The sequence below is a fragment of the Notamacropus eugenii genome, chromosome X (assembly GCF_028372415.1).
Source record: "Notamacropus eugenii isolate mMacEug1 chromosome X, mMacEug1.pri_v2, whole genome shotgun sequence".
In the NCBI taxonomy this organism is placed as follows: domain Eukaryota; kingdom Metazoa; phylum Chordata; class Mammalia; order Diprotodontia; family Macropodidae; genus Notamacropus; species Notamacropus eugenii.
In genome coordinates this window covers 67,363,466-67,380,169 of record NC_092879.1, presented here as the reverse complement: position 1 = coordinate 67,380,169, position 16,704 = coordinate 67,363,466, and positions in this window count along the sequence as shown.

Genomic DNA, 16,704 nt, shown 5'->3' with positions numbered 1-16,704 from the left:
GACTAGAGAAAATGTCCATTCTTTCATCTTTTTGGTCACATCAGATGCGTTCTGTGTTAATGAACTCTGTGTGTATAGAGGGGGATGTGTAAGGGTGGGGAATATCTTCTTTTAAAGTCTCCAATCCTTTTCTTATTATTCTGCTAGTTATAGATTTGGTATCTTTAGAGTATTTACATAATGTTTAAAACCTTAGAGGAGTTTCTACTTAGCATTCTTAAATGCAATTTGAGGGCAGTTTACAAATCTTGGTTTAGGTGTTCATTTTTGATAAGAGCTCATTACAAAGTAGAATCTGTAATGCTGTAGCTGATTAGGAGAGCGGGTGCACAATTATACGTGGTTAGGGTACAAATGAAATAATTAGTCTTTTGCATTTTGAGACTTTGCACATTTGGGTTCCTGATTTCTCTGTGAAATGGTAGTAGTTTGTTTTTCCCCTCCTTTGCCTTGTCAACATCAGCCCCCTAGTCTAGGTTCTTGTTATGTCTTTCTGGGTTATTGCACTAGCCTTCTGGCCTTTTATCTTTTTCTCTCTCCCCTACCTGCTCCACTACATCCTATACAGCATGGCCAGATTCATCTTTCTGAATAATGAACCTATTTAGGTCATGCTACTACTCAGAAACATTCAATATCTACCCATTGCCTACCAAATGAGAGTTCACTTTTCTTACCATGTCCCCTACTATGTCTTCCCAACATATCTCACCCTTTACCACCCAGCTCACCCCTTTACCTACTGTCTATGCACTGGCCAAACCAAACAGTTTTTGTTTCCTAGGCATGTCTTCTTGGTTCTCACCTCTGAGCCTTTTCTCATCCTCTCTGTGTCCCCTATACTATGTCTAATGAATGCTTAATGAAAAACCTACCTGTCTTGGTGGGTCCAGTTTAAGTGCCACTTTGTTCATGAAGCCTTCTCTCATTCACTGAGCCCCCAGTTCTTTCTCTTTATCATGGGACATTTGAACTATTTTTATTGCTTTTAGGCACTTCTCATAGTTTAATTTTTATCTAAGCAGTCCCGGTATATGTCTCATCTCTCCTGCTAAAATATATGCTTCTTTACAACAAGGATGGTATCTCATTTCTATCTTTTTCAGGGTCTAGTCCAGACCTTATGTGAAGCAGGCAATCAATAAATCTTGCTTGAATCAATTGGTATTTCTTCAATACTAGCTGACATTTACAGCTTAAGGTTTGCCAAGTACCTCATCTCCATAATCTCCTTTGATCCTCCACAACTTTAGGATTTAGGTGATGTGGGTGTGGGAGCTCCCTCCAGCTCTGTGTAACGTATCTCATCTATGACATAGATCATCACGAGGCTTAGAGAAGTTAGATTCCTTGTATGTTTCATCTTCCCAGATTTAGTGCTGGAAGGAACATCAGATGTCATCTAGTCTAGCTGAGAAAATGAAGGCCCAGAGAGATGAATTTGCCAGTTTGAGGTAGTAAATAGCAGAGTTTGGATTGGTGCCTAGGTCCCCTGACTCCAAGGTCAAGTGATGCTGATGAGATTCAAATTCATGCCTCTCCTGATTCCAAGACTGGCACACTTTTTCTAGTACTACATCCTCTTTGCTGTTAGTGAGAAGCCTAAACAACCTAGTTTTGGCTCTTTTTTCCTTCAGTATTGCACTGAACTCTTCTATGAATCTTTACGATTTCATACTTTAACATACTTTAACCTCTCCATTGATGCTGTATGAATTGTCACTTCTTGAATAAAATGAGCCAAATTATAAAGTCTTAGCTTTAAAATATAATTGATTTCAATTAGGGCTTTTTGAGTGTGAGAAATACTACTTGAAAAGTGGTAAATGAAGGTTTACCCTAAATGATCTTTCATTTTCAACAATAATTTCACTAAGGAAAATCTATTATTGTCATAGCTTTGTTTTGAGGTGTGGCAGCTTTCATGCAAGGAAAAGAAAATTTTTGGTCAAATACAACTTTAAAAGTTATTTTCTGAAATACCACCTATGTTAGAGTCAAACCCAGATATTGGTTTGGAAAGCAAACAAAGCAGTGGGTTCTGTGACTCCTGGTCAGTATGGAATGGTCATAGAGGTGCCTTCTTGGCAATGGCTCCCTTGGAGGTGGTGATGTTGCAGCAGGTAATGGAGAGACGCCTTTACACTTCTCTCCATAAGGCATCCCTTCATAAACAAAAGATTCTGAGAGCAGAGCCAAGATGGAGGAGCAGAAAGACACATATACTCTAGTGCTTTCCCCACAGCCCACAAAATACCTATGAAAATGACTCTCAACAAATTATAGAGCAGCAGAAGCCATGGAACAATAGAGTGAAAGAAGTTTCCAGCCAAAGGTAACCTGGAAGGCTGACAGGAAAGGTCTATCTCACAGGATGCTGAGTGGAGCAGAGCCCAGCCCAGCCAAAGTCATGTGGCCCTGGGAGGAACAGGACCTGAACAGACCTCAGGGGCAGAATTCCCAGCAGGGAGGTTCCCAGATCCCTCAACCCACAAGCAACAAAGAAAACTCGAAAGATCAATGTGGGAGGGCTTTCCCAGCTGGGAGACAGGGGAATGGGGTTCCCCCAGCACTGGCTCCAGGCAGCTGCAGCAGTGGGCAGCAGGAGGCTATGTGGAAACAGCCTGGGTCCATTGTCCAGACAGCTAAGCTTAAAGCCTCTGGCAGAAGTGAGCAGCTGATCTGAGCCTCAGCCTTGAGCTGAGTACCATTACTGAGAGAAGGAGGAGCACTAGGACCCTCCTATTGGCAAAGGATTCAGAAGTCAAGTAACTGGCTGGAAAAATGCCCAAAAGAGGGAAAAAAATAAGACCATAGAAGGTTGCTTTCTTGGTGAACAGGTGTCTCCTCCCATCCTTTTGGATGAGGAAGAAAAAGGCATACTGTCACAGGAAGTCAAGGACCCTGCCTCCAGTGCCTCCACAGGGAACTGAAACTGGGCTCAAGCAATAGAAGGGCTTGAAAAGCGAGTTAGCGGCTTGCTAAAGGAGAACCAAAAGAATGCTGAGGAAAATAAGACCTTTAAAAACAGGCTAACTCAATTGGAAAAAGAGGTCCAAAAAGCTAATGAGGAGAAGGAGGCTTTAAAAAGCAGAATTAGCCAAATGGAAAAGAAGGTTCAAAAGCTCACTGAACAAAATAGTTCTTCAAAAGAGAGAAGTGAGTTCAGGGAAGCTAATGACTATGAGATAAACCAAGAAGTTAGAAAACAAAACCAAAAGAATGAAAAAAAAGAAGATAATGTGAAACATCTCATTGGAAAAACAGCTGACCCAGAAAACAGATCCAGGAGAGACAATTTAAAAATTATGGGACTGCCTGAAAGCCATGATCAAAAAAAGAGCCTAGAGATTACCTTCCATGAAATTAACAAGGAAAACTGCCCTGATATTCTAGAACCAGAAGGCAAAATAAATATTGAAAGAATCCACCAATCACCCCCTGAAAGAGACCCGAAAAGAGAAACTTCTAGGAATATTGTGGCCAAATTTCAGAGTTCCCAGATCAAGGAGAAAATATTGCAAGCAACTAGAAAGAAACAATTCAAGTATCATGGAAATACAACCAGGATAACACAGGATCTGGCAGCTTCTACGTTAAGGGATTGAAGGGCTTGGAATAGGATATTCCAGAAGTCAAAGGAACTGGGATTAAAACCAAGAATCACCTACCCAGCAAAACTGAGTATAATACTTCAAGAGAATAAATGGTCATTCAAGGATATAGAGGACCTTTCAAGGATTTATGATGAAAACACCAAAACTGTATAGAAAATTTGACTTTCAAACACAAGAATCAAGAGAAGCATGAAAAGGTAAAAAGGAAAGAGAAATCATAAAAGGCTTTATAAAGCTGAACTGTTTACATTCCTACATAGAAAGATGATATCTGTAACTCTTGAGACTCTTCTCAGTATTTGGGTAGGTGGAGGAATTATATACACACACACGCACACACATGCATATAGATAGAGAGTACAGGTTGAGTTGAATCAGAAGAGATGATATCCATAAAACAAAATTAAGGGGTGAAGGAGGAAAATACTGGGAGGAGAAAGGGAGAAATGAAATGGGGCAGGCTATAACTTATAAAAGAGATAAGAAAAATCTTGTTCAATGGAGGAGAAAAGGGAGAAGGTGAAGGGGGAAATGTGAAGCTTACCTTCTTCACATATGGTTTAAGGAGGGAATAACATGCTCACTAAATTTGGTATGAAAATCTATTTTACACTACAGGAAAGTAGGGGAGGAGAGGACAAGTGGGGTGAGGGCGATGATAGAAGGGAGGGCAAATGGGAGAAGGGAGTAATTAGAAGTAAACACTTTTGGGAAGGGACAAGGTCAAATGAGAAAATAAAAAAAGGGGGGGACAGGGTAGGATAGAGGACAATATAATTAGTATTACACAACATGATTATTATGGAAGTCTTTTGTGAAATGACACATATATAGCCTGTATTGAATTGCCTGCCTTCTCAGTGGGGATGGGTAGGGAGGGAGAGAAGTTGGAATTCAAAGTATTAGAAATGAATGTTGAGAATTATTAGTGCATATAACCGGGAAATAAGAAACACAGGTAATGGGGTATAGAAATTTATCTTGCCCTACAAGAAAAGAGAGAAGATGGGGATAAGGGAAGGGTGGGGTGTGATAGAAGGGAGGGTACATTGAGGGAAGGGGTGATCAGAATGCAAGATGTTATGGGGTGGGGGGAGGGGAGAGATGGGGAGAAAAATTGGAACTCAAAATTTTGTGGAAATGAATGTTGAAATCTAAAATAAATAAATAAGTACAATATTAAAAAAAATCCTGTAAATAATATTAAGGTTGGAAGAAGGAGCTCTCAGATTGTCAGGCGAGCATGTGACCACACAGGGATTCAAGTGTATGATTCCCACATTTGCATGTTCAGAATGAATCAGGTGAAGTCTACCCAAAGAGAGGAGGAATAGAGTTGTCCTGTTGCCCCGCCAATCATCTACTCTCCCCAGATTGAACACGATTACAGTGTTACATATCCTGACATCACTTTATTTCACCCAGAATTTGAGTCATTTTTGTAATGAATCCTTCATGTTCACAAAGCTGTTCTTTTCCCACCACTCCATTAGGCAGGTTAATGGAAAGTGTAATGGAGTGAAAGTAAGGAGATCTAGCTTCTGACATGAGCTCTGCAATGGACTAACTGACCTTGGGAGGTCTCACTCCACCTCTTGGTGATTGTCCGCATACTCAAGTGGTCTCATCTGGAATACTGGAATCAAGAAACCTTGGATTACAATCTTAACTTAGATACTTAGCAGTTATGTGGCTATGGTCAAGGCTCTTAACTTTTCTCAGTTTCAATTTCCTAATCTAGAAAATGGAGATCATAATCCCTCATCATACCTGCTTCCCAGGGTTGCCATATAGGAATTGCTTTGCAAATGTAAATGTTTTCTGTTGTTGCTGTCCTTATTTACTATTTGGGGTGAATGGGAAAGCGTGTTAGATTTGGAGTTAGAAGGGCCTGTTTTGAATCCCAACTGTATCACTTAATACCCGTGTACCTCAGGGCGGGTCATTTGGACTTAGCCCCATTAACTGTAAAATGAGCAAGTTTGTTGTGCTAGATGACCTTCAGAGGTCCTTTCAAGCTCTAGATTTATGATCCTTTCCTTCAGCCTCATCTGTGGAGTCAGGGGCCTATCTCTGCATATGCAGCCTGTGTCTCAAGATCCTAACATATAAAATGGGGCAACATCACTGCAAACATTTATTGAGCACTCTATGCAAGGATGGCCCCATCACACAGAGGCAAACAGGTCAGTGACTCTCTTGATTCCACATCTGATGTGCCCTTGTCATTTGGATTCTCTGTGGTGTTTATATGGAAATCTCCCTAGCTCAGTGATGAAATATGAGCAGCTTAGGAAAATACTATCAGCTCATTTTCCTTCCACAAGGTGGCAAAAGTACATCACCATAGCCAGGGGATTGCTCAGTTACAGCATTTGTTGATAGAACCGAGATTTAAACAGCTGGCTGGCAGAGAAGGATGCATGAAGGCCCTAGTGTAAGGCAAACATACTCAGTTCTGGGCTTCTTCCCTTCCCAAGTTCAAAGCACTTCTAGTACATCTGTTGAGAGTAATGAGATTGGCCTAGAGAAGGTCACTTCACCCAGTGAAGGTGGTGTGGGATTCCAGGGAGTTCCAGATAAAGGTGAACTTTGTCTCTGAATGGAGATATAAACACCAGAAAAGAGGAGGGCTAGTTAGAATTTAAGTAAACTGAGTCAGCCTATAATTCAAATCAAAGTTTAGTCTTTTAGCAAAGCTGTAGCTGGGATTTTTTTTAGCTGAAGTGAAAATATTTGAGTATTGAAGGGGAGGGGCGGTGGAAGGTATTGATAGCAGTGGTGCAGAAGGTAGTCCAGTACTGGATTGTCTTGGGATAGAGGGTGGGCTGTCACCCTAAGCATAGAGATTAAACGGAATCACAAATTACAGAACTTGTGAGCTGAAAGCAACCTCCGTGGTCATATAGTTCAACCTATACATAAAAGAAAACTCCATTATAACATACCCAATAAATAGTCAACAAGCAATTGAAGACCTCCAACAAGGGGGAGTCCATCACCTGCTGAATTAGAAGCAAGCCCTGAGGGAAGGGCCTGTGGGATAGCAACCTAAGATTGGTAAAGTTATACTCTATAGTGTGGATCAATGCACCACTGCAAGGAACAGACCTCTAGAGCATGGAGGTAGCATGCCCCCTGTATGTTAGCACCCCGGAACAAAGCCCTGGTTACCCCGCTCTAGTTATGCCTGGCTTTTCAAAGGTCCCCTCCCTTCAGCCCACACCTCTCAGAACATTAAGATTACCTCTAGTTACACATATATAAAAGGCAGAAGCTTTCATGATACAGTTAAGAAATGTGTGCTTAAAATGGAATGATGTGGATAGCCCATTTCATAGCAGCTTTATTCTAATAAAAGTTTCTGAAAATCCTTGTTTTTTACCCTTTGAATTTTCCAAAATGGTTTCGCTAAGTTTGTTGAAACTGGCTTAGCAGAGTTTTCTGAGTCACCACTAATGACTTATTGAATGAAAATGATGATAAATTATGACATTACCTCTTTATAGTGTTTTTTCATTAATTTTTCCACTTAAAGTATGTTACTCCAGCCCTTCAGAAAAGTATAACTGCTTAGTGGGTTTTCATGGAAAATGTCTTTTGTTTTTTCTATTGATAATGCTCTACTTTATAAGTACTAGCAAAGCCTTTAATCTGCATTTTTCTCTGCAGATGGTTAAATGTGGTGAAAAGTTTTCGGTTATTGCATAGTTTCTTTTTTAGAATTAATTGCTTATGATGTGGGAAGAGGATGACCATCTTACAGATTGTGGGAATTAGAAAAAAACAAAACACTAAAAATGACAAATGAGACTCAAATACAGCTTGCATCAGGGATTCATAAATTAAAAATGAATGGGACAAACTCAGCTTCTCCCCCTTCTGTTAAAGAGACCTTTTTTTTGGTGTCCTGCACCCCCTGGGCAGTAGGGTGAAGCCTACGGACCTCTTTCCAGAGAAATGTTTTTAAATGCATAAAATAAAATATATAGGATTACAAAGGAAATCAATTATATTTAAATAGTTATATCACTTCTTCTTAAAGTTCATGAACCTTAGACTAAGAACCTTTGAGATAGACTAATAATATTATATTTTTTCCAGTATGTTCCAAGAATATGCTCCCTTGAATCATATTGAAGGAAAACTCCTGAAAATGGGGATAATGGGGATAGCACCTACCTCCCAAGGTTGCCATGAGGATGAAAAGAGATAATAACTGCAAATACTTCCACAGTCCCTGACGCATAGTAGGGACTATATAAATGTTAGTTGCTGTTATTACCATTCTGCCATTAGCAGCGGTCCCTTATTGTTTAAATCCAGTGTCCTTCCTCAGACCTTATCATTCTGGACCTCTCTGTAGCTTTGGAAACTGTTGGCTGTCCTTTCTTTCTGGATACTCTCTCTCGCCAGAGAGGCATTGCGCCACTCGTTCTTTTACCTGAATGACTGCTACTCTTCAGGCTCCTCTGCTGGATCAGGAGCCATGCCCTCCTTACCATGTATCTTCATCCCACAGTACTCTTTCCTGAGGCCTATGGAGCCCTTTCTCAGAATCATGTCTTTCAATGAAGAAAATAAAATATGTAGCATATTAAAGGAAACCAATTATATCGGAACACAGTGATCAAAGTATTTTAAAAACAAGTTCATGGACCCTAGGTTAGGAAACCCTGTTCTAAATGATCTCTAAAGCCCCTTTCAGTTCTATGAATCAACAAGTACTTATTAAACGCCTGCTCTATGTCAGGCCTTTTGCTACACACAGGTTTTTCACCGCTAAAGCAAAGGTCAAAGTACCCCCTAGAAATCCCTAAAATAGCTGTAACCTAGATAAGGGTAGTAAAGCGTGTAGGAACAAAACCACGTTGGTACATTGGGATGGAAAAACTTCACTGATTTGGACTGGTGCTCAAGGACTATAATTTCTGGAAGTCTGCTTGTCTGCCCACTCTCACCATCACCCCTGTGAAAGGTATTAATGACATGCTGGAGAAAAAGAAAATGCACCAAGGGGAGAAATTGTTCCGAAGTCACATGAAAAGGCTGACTGGCGGGTGTTCTCTGAGTGACAATGTGATTATAGCAGGCGTGCAGGGAGGGGAGGTATCTGTTCAGAAGTGAACAGGTTTTTTCCTCCTGCATTCAGTTCCCATAGAAATGAGCCCCCTCTCCCCCTGTAGGGGATGGTCTTTGTGGTAATTTGGTTTGAACATCAAGAAAACTCAAGCTTTGCTTCCTAGTTGAAAGCTTACTCTTTAACTGTCCCAAATCAGATCCCTAAAGTGCCAGGGCCTTCTCGTTCCTCAGGTTGTTAGAGCCTGGAATAGAAGCAGCAGGAGGTTTGAAAGGGACTTTTATTCTCGTGTCAAAAGGCAGGTTATCCTCCTGTTAAAGTCTCTGTTTGCTTCAGATGGGTAGGAAATTAAATGAGTCATTAAAATAACCTCTGCTTATTTGAGATCTGGGAGAGTGGGATGGAATGATGGGGGGAGGGAGATAACCAAGCAAATTTAGTTCTCCTTGTGTGTGAGGCACAAGCTGTTTCTGCAGAACTTGACCTCCGCGCTGTACTTCTGCTTTACTGAGTGCCATCACCTTCTCTTGTTATGGTATAAGCTACAAGTTGTTATGTTATAGTTAGACATCTGTTCGGCCCTATCGACACATTTAGAGTTGCGTGGTGCCTGGGGAGCTGGTCTTGGAGCAAGGCAGAGGTGGGTTCAAGTCCTGCCTCTCACAGATACTGGCTGTATGACCCTGGGCAAGGCACATAGCCTCTCTGTGATTGCAGAGCAGTTACCAACCTGCATTGGCAAAGGAAGTTTCCTCACTGGGAGTTCCTTTTATCAAGGAAGTCATAGCTCTGGTTCCTTTTCCCCTCTGCTCACGAATGATAGTGTCGATCCTGGCACCAAAAGACTGAAGGCAGGTGAAGGAAAGACAGTACGTCTTTTGAAATCCCTTTTTTGCGTTCAGTCAACCTTACAGTTTTCACATGTGTATAATGGAAAGAATCCTAAATCTACAATCAGAAAACTGATTTGAATTCATGCTGTCTGACCTTTTAAGTAAGTTTCTTATGTAGTCTTCTTGTTTGTTGGAGCCAAAAGAGAGTTGATTCTGTAGGGGCTGCAGTAGACCTGTGTGTGCATACAAAGGGTTCAAACTGATGATCTCTCAGCTTTCTAATGAGGAAGGTGCCTGTGAGCCACTGGGCAAAGGGAGGGACAGCAGCAAGGTATATTTACCCAATAGCCACCATATTTCTCTGAGCTTGTCATTCCTGTTTCTTTTGTACTTATTCTTTCCTATCAGGCGAATGAGCTTTGAAATTGATCAGGTTATGTATGTATGAGTTTTAGAAGGTCAGAAGAACCATGAGTTTTTCTCTTCATTACAGTTTCTCCTTGTTCATTTATCATTTGGTAATTTGACTTATTTCCCTTTTTCCTTTAATCAAATTAAATAAAGTAAAAAAAATTACTAGTTTTATTTCAAAGAGTCAGCTTTTAGACTTATCATTTCTATTCCTCTTATTTTCTGATTTATCTATTTCTCTTCTAATTGTCAGACTTTTTTTACTTATTTTGGAATAATTTGATTTTCTAGTCTTTAATTTGCATATTCAGTTTATTGTTAATTTGTTGAAATTTTGTTAATGTACTTTTTCAGAGTTATAGTGCTGCTTTTGAGGACTCCATTGGCTGCATCCCAGTTATTTTGGTATATTGTGTCATCATTATCATTGGATATCCCTGTGTATCCCTAGCATGTGTAACCCTGGACAAGTCACATAACCTCTCAATGCTCTAGTCTAGGCAACTCTTTGAGACAATAAGTTGCAGAGAACATTCTGATGCCTACGGGGAAAGGGAATTTCCTCATCATGGACTTCCCTAACTGGTGAAATCACAGGTCTGCTCCCTATCCTTAATGATAATGAAATGAGAGATGGATTCAGGAAGAGACATTGATACAGACTATGACCATTTCCTGCCAAAGTTTAACCAAAAGTGAAACAATTTCACAATAAGGGGACCGAATAAACCCCGAAGGCATTTCAGGCAATAAATTATCATTACCTTAAAAAGTATCATTATCATTGTCTTTCAAATTCAGTATTTCCATGATTTGAAAACAAATGACACTAACTTTATGGTATTGTTATTATCTCTCTTTATAGGTATGTAACTTTTTCTACTAATCCCTGTATTAATTATTGCTATTTTATTATACTTACTAGGGCCTGAAAATTGTCTCACCCTCCCCCCCACCCCCCCAGGACAGATTTCCTTTTTATATACTTGGTCTGGTTTAATTTCTCTTCTTTTTTTTTTTTTTTCACTACCATTTCATTTGCTTCATATGGTGCATCAGGGACCCTGTGAGGTTAGAATCCACATATGATGGCTCTAATGTCATTGAAGAAGAAAGTATTTTGTAGGGAAAATCTTTTCTGTTGTTTTCCATTTGTCAGATTTATACTTAAATACTCTTGTTATGATCTGGCTAAATTGTGTTTCCTGCCTAACTTTCTATGAAATCACTTTTCTACTTTTTACTGTTTTATAAATAGGCATTGGCCATAATCTCCCACCCTTCTAGGGAAGGAGGATTCATTGAAAATGAATTTGCATTCTAAACAGTGTTGCCCTTTGCTGTCCTGTCCCTCTGCCTGATAAGGCAATTGGGTGGTTACTTTCAGATGCCTTTGGGCTTATTTGCCTCCCTTACTGTGAAATTGCTTCACACTGGTTAAACTTTTGCAGGAAATGGCCATAGTTTGTGTCAATTTCTCTTCCAATCTGCATCTCTCATTTCATTATTGTTTAGGGATAAGGATTGATCCTGTGATTTCCCTAGTACAGGGAGTTCCATGTGAGGAACTCCCTCTCCTAGTACAGATCAAGACTTTCTCTTCAACATATTGTTTCAGAGTTGCCTAGAGCCTTGAGATGTTATGTGACTTGTCAGAGTTGCACAACCAGTATTTGTCAGAGATAGGACTCGAACTTGGGTCTACTGGGTGCTGAGGCTGGCTCTCTATCCACCTGGTTTATGCCTGTGTGACTATGGGTCAATGACTTTTCCCCTTGGTTTTTCCCATCTGTAAAATGGGGTTAAGATTGGTCTACATGACCTCCAATGTCCTTCCAGTTCTTAGTCTGTGCTCCTATCACCTGTGGCCTCTTTCCAAATTGACATCAATGTCCTAAAAATCACTTGGGGATTTTGGCTTTTCTTTTAGTTCTTGAATCTAGTGTATTACCATCTAGCTCACAGGTGTCCACTTCTTCACTAAAAGAGCACGCGAGACTTTGCAAAATGCTAAGAAAACTGCCTCAGGCATTCCCCTAATCTCCATCTTTCAGAATCCATTTATTTCAAAGCTGAACTCAGGTACCACCTCTACCACGAAGGTTTCTCTGATTCCTCCCCGCCCCCCCCCCCCCATTGTTAGCATTCTCTCTCTCATTTAGGTTCCCAAATCAAATATGGGTCTAGTTCTTAAATGTGGGACCATCATATCACATTTCATAACTGGAGTTATTTCTTCATCAGAGCAGCATACTGAGTTAAAGTGACTGCCCTAGGATTTTCTCCTTCAGTCAAATAGAGGTACTCTCTTTGGAAGATGCTGTACTGCATAGAGCATCTTATCTCCTCTGTGTATACAGAGGGGCAAATGCAATTTCTTTATTTAGAAAAATAATGTATGCTCATTTCTAAGATGCCTCCGATTTATGTGCTCATGAATTCAGGGCTATGATTATTTATGCAAATGAAATTACTTAATTTCAAACTACACCAGAGTCTTTAAATAGTATTTGGAGCAATAGAAATATGTTGGTTCATCTGATTGATGCAGCGATCAACCATGATTCCAGATGATGATGATGAGCAATATTTCCCATCTCTGGACAGAGAAGTGATGGACCCAAATATGAAGAATGAGGCACATGTTTTGGGACATAATCAAGATGGGGATTTATTTTGCATGATTATACATGCTTATTACAAGGTGTTTTTTTTTCTGGATGAGGGACGGGAGAAAAATAAATGTTTAATAATTTAATTTAAAAACGTTGATTTGATTCAATAAGCAATCAATATGTAGCTACCCTGAACAGAGCCATAGGACCAGAGCTTTACGCTGCATGGAAACTTAATGGCAGTAAGAGGTAGTGTGGCACAGCAAATACAGGGGAGGATGGGTTTAATTTCTCTCTCCAGTACTTACTAGGAATGGGGTCCAAGACAAGTCATCTCATCTTTCTTAGTCTCAGTTTTCTCATCTATAAAATGGGAGTAACAGTATCAGATATTTTGAAGGGTTGTCATGCGGATCAAATGAGATATTGTATGCAAAGTGCCTTGTAAATCTGAAAGAGCTATATAGATGCCACCTGTTATTTCATGAATATGTTCATCTAGATAAAATGTGGAATTTACATATTCACATATAAGTATATGTATGTGTGTATACAAATACATACCTGTGTATATGTATGTATGCATAGTACGGAGGAGGCCCAGTGGATAGACAACCAGGCTTGGAGTCAGGAACACCTGAGACTAAATCCAGCCATAGATATTTACTAGCCATGTAACCCTGGGCAACTCACTTAACTTGTTTGCCTCAGTTTCCTTATCTGTAAAATGGGATAATAATAGAATCTATCTCTTTCGGTTGCTGTGAGAATCAAATGAGATGTTAATTGTAAAGTGCTTAGCATAGTGTTTGGCAAATAGTAGTAGGTAAATAAATACTTATTCCTTTTTCTTATTCCTTCTTCATATAGAGCCATAGATAATATCATAATCTCATAAAAGATGAAATATGTTATGTTTGACTGGTCAGGAAATGGTTGGATGATGTTAATGCTTTAAATCTCATGATACTGTATTTTTTTTGGACCAGATCTCCAATTTAATAAAAATTGTTAGCATTTATATAGCTTTTTAGGGTTTACAAAGCACTTTGAAAGTATTATCTCATTTGATCTTCATAACAACTTTGGGAGATAGAGGCTATTATTATATTATTATTATGTGGAAAATTGAGGCAGACAGAGTTTTAAGTGACCTGCTCAGGATCACACAGGTACTAAGTGTCCGAGGCAGTATTTGAACTCTTATCTTCTTGACTTGAAGTCCATTTCTCTGTCTGTTACGTTTCCTGAATACTGACTTCATCGACACAGTTTTATCTTGGCGAGGAAACGTCCTCTACCAGTGCAAGTTGGTACTTCTTCTGTAAAGAGTTGCCTGAGGGCACCGATGATGTAGTGTTTGGAGCATGGTTAAATAGCCAGTATTTTTCAGACACAACTTGGACCCAGTCTTTCTGCCTTGAAGGATGGTTCTCTGTCTACTTTTCTGTGCTGCCTCTCCAGTATTAGCTCAAAAATGTCAAGAAATGGTAGACAGAAAAGCAGGTTTACAGAAATCTCAAAATAAGATCCAATATTAAGCTAAAAAATTTTGAGAACGTTTTTTAAAGCCGAAAATGGAAAGAGAACAACAAAAGATGAAAAATGACAAAGATGTATCACAATTCCTGGAGCAAACTATTTTCTTCAAGGGTGGCATTGGAACCACCACATTTGGATTCTATCACAATATTCCCAATGTGTTACTTGATGAAGTACAAATGACACTATAGGAAAGCAGAGGGCGCCACCATTCTCCCAATTACCCAGGCTCACAACCTATGTGTCTCCCTCAGTTTGTCATTGTCACTCACTCCACCATATCCAATCTGCCCATTTTTTCCATCTCTCAAATATGCCTCTTCTCTTCTTTCCCCCCAAGCCCTGACCCTACCATGTCCTCTGCAATCCAGTAACACCTGCCATCTTTCTGTTTCTCAAACAACACTCCATCTTCTTAATATGGACGTTTTTGCCAGCTGTCCCCCATGCCTGAAACGCTCTTCCTCCCCCTTTTCGGCTTCCCTGGCTTTTTTTAACCATTCTTCCTTTCAAGATAACTGAAAAGAGAAAAGCTAATGAGATGGAGGAAAATCACAGATGTTTTTGCTACTAGTAAAGGGGGATCAAATGTTCACCAACATTTGTCAACTCATATACCTGCACTTTTACTTCTACAAAACTTTATGAGACTAATTTATACACGTAAATAAATGTGTACCCCTGATGAAACTATGAGAAGAAAACAGGCAGGCATAAGCAATGATAATCTGTGGTAGACAACATCTTTAATCACACAGTTAACTGAAAGGTGTGGAGAATTCAAGATCTCACCATACACGTTATTTGTTCAGTATTAGAAAAGTATTTGGTTTTATAAATCCAATTTTTACCGTAAAGTCTCTCCTTCAGCATGTTAAAGTCATCTCAGTTGCTTGGTGGATTTAACAGCAAACATAACTTTGTTAGTTCATCTGTTGAGAGTAATGTGAAATAAGGCACAAAACAGAGAAATATGCTCACTGAAAGTGTTTGCCACTGTCATGGAGGGGATTTCATTCAGACTCCAAATTGAAGAGGGCTTTCCTAGAGATGATGACTCCCTCCAACCCTAACACACAGTGGTCCTATTTGAGGATGACATAGGACTAATTGTATCCAACCCCACAGCACTGCAGAGCCTTCTAAGTAAGATCTGTAATCAGGCAAAAAGAATTTAGCCTAATAATCCACAGAGGATAAACAAAGTGGATAAAGAACTTCTCTTTTCCAGACTATGCTCTGTATGCACATTTGGATGGAGAAGCCATTAACCTGATCCATCAGTACATGTAACTTACATAGACACTATAGATGGATAACAAAATAGGCTAGAATTAAATAGGAGAAGAGATTGGACTGGCTTACATTTGGTAAATTGGACAGTGTTTTTAATCATCTCAAGCCACTCTCTGGGACAGAATCTCATAGAGTCAACACCAATATCCTGGTAATGATGTACGGTTTCTAAATCATGGACTGCTTTAATGTCCAAGAAGCTAAAATTATAGGACACCTACCTGCAGGGCAATGGAGAAGTACACAATAGGTAGACATGACTAAACATTAGGATATTACAAATATAGTAAGGCAGTGTGTATGTGAAATAGTATAAAATGCATCATCAAGACATCATGACCAGCAAAGGAAGTGGACCAGCCAATCATGTAGTGTGGATGAAAGAAAACAGATGGACACCTCATGGGCATCATCAGTAGCCACACAGTGTGAACAGATAAAGAGGGAGGCTGCCAGCATATAAGGTAGCCCTCCTGGGAAGATCTTGGAACACATATGGCCAAGAGTCATATAGGATGAGAAGGTGTGGTTGGGCTTCCATTTGTACCACTGGAGGAAACACTGAGTTATACACTCATTGCTCTGTTATTGGTGTGACTTGGTTGGAGGTCTGTCTGTGCTTATGTGTATTATGAAGGTAATGAGGTAGAAATATCTGTATTCTCACCTACAAATCCAAGGAGGATTTGAAGTAACTTTTGAAATTAAACACAGTCTGTAGTAGTGCAATAAAAATTAAAACCGAACAGAAAACATCAAAGAATATATACATATACATATATTTTATGTATACATATATATATATATATATATATATATATATATATATATATATATAATACACATACATATTACTGAGATGAATTAGTTACTGCAGTTGGACTTTAGCTCTGAGATTCCTGGTTGTGAAGACACAAAGGGAACTGTGTTATGTCATTGTTCTTTCTGTCTTTAGACCCTCTGTTCTCCAATCTGTCCATGATTTCTATGGATGCTTTCACTGGCTCCAAAAGACCTCTAAAGATAATACACATCCCTTAGCTGAGAATGAAGGATCCTCCTCCATTTGACTGTAGCCTCCGGGAATGCCCAGCTCCCTTCAAAGCAAGGCTCAGCTGCTACCTTTTCTGATTTTTCTGGTGGTTTGGTTCCTTCCTGACTTCCCTCTCCCATGTCTCTACCATCACTGCCAATCGCTGTATATTTTTGGTGTCTATGTGGTAGTTGGAAGATAGAAGTGATCCCCCTCTTCTTTACTCTTTCAGGTTACTCTAACCTTTATTAGGACATTTCTGCAGTTGCTCATAGAG